This window comes from Sceloporus undulatus, unplaced genomic scaffold (assembly GCF_019175285.1).
Source record: "Sceloporus undulatus isolate JIND9_A2432 ecotype Alabama unplaced genomic scaffold, SceUnd_v1.1 scaffold_3799, whole genome shotgun sequence".
NCBI lineage: Eukaryota > Metazoa > Chordata > Lepidosauria > Squamata > Phrynosomatidae > Sceloporus > Sceloporus undulatus.
Genome location: NW_024806719.1, coordinates 1 through 926, shown reverse-complemented (window position 1 = coordinate 926; position 926 = coordinate 1). Strand labels below are relative to the sequence as shown.

Here is a 926-nt window from a genome sequence, read left to right as displayed (position 1 = left end):
TCTCAGTAATATATCCGAAGTCAGATATCCAAGGAGAGGGGATTTCACATTGAGGGAGCCAGAGCAAAGAAGGCCCTTGCCTCAGTCCTCTTTCAGTTTGGCGAAGTGAAACTCTTCTTTTAACACTTGTGCAGTAGAAGATATTTCAACTGCCTCTCTCTCTTTCTCACTTTGTCCCTCCTTCATTTTGTTTTTAAGTTTCCTTCAAAGCGGTTTAAGAGCCGCCATCATAGAAGATCCTGCCTCTTTTTGTTGCCTCCAACCCGGAAAAAAGGTGAAGCGAAAGACGTCATATGTCCGGTCTCCAGAACCTCCACTCCATCGACCTCTTTACTGATGCAAGTAAGAGTGATGACTTACCTCCTGCTGGGACTGAGGACTACATCCATTTAAGGATCCAGCAGAGAAATGGCAGAAAAACCTTCACCACTGTCCAAGGCATTGCCGATGATTATGAGAAGAAGAAACTGGTGAAGGCCTTCTAGAAGACGTTTGCCTGCAGTGGTACTGTGATTGACCATCCTGAGGATGGAGAGATGATTCAGCTTCAGGGGGACCAGCAGAAGAACATAGGTCAGTTCTTCATTGAGATTGGTTTGGCCAAAGACTACCAGCTGAAAGTCCATGGATTTTAAGTGCCTTTAGGTCACCGAAGTCTCAAGGGAGAAAACATCCCTGCAGGTGCCTTTTAGATTGGACTAGTGTAACTCCACAATGTAATAAACTGATAAGAGCCCACATTGTGCCATCTTGCTGCCCCCCTTTAAACCAGACACACTTGTGGTGTCAAGCCAGAAGCTTATTCTGCACAAGACATTTCTTTTGGAAGGCCCATGGCTGTTCTGGCTTTGCTGGGGACTTGTCCAAATTTTTAAAACACCTCTGTTATATTCAGGACAATAACTAGCAGTATCTGTCTGAAATGA

The 926-nt window shown here is 44.9% G+C and overlaps 1 pseudogene; it reads left to right on the top strand.

Moving 5' to 3' along the window:
* The first annotated feature begins 293 nt into the window (after nucleotides 1–293).
* Nucleotides 294–635, top strand: LOC121918076 (annotated as a pseudogene).
* Nucleotides 636–926: the final 291 nt, after the last annotated feature.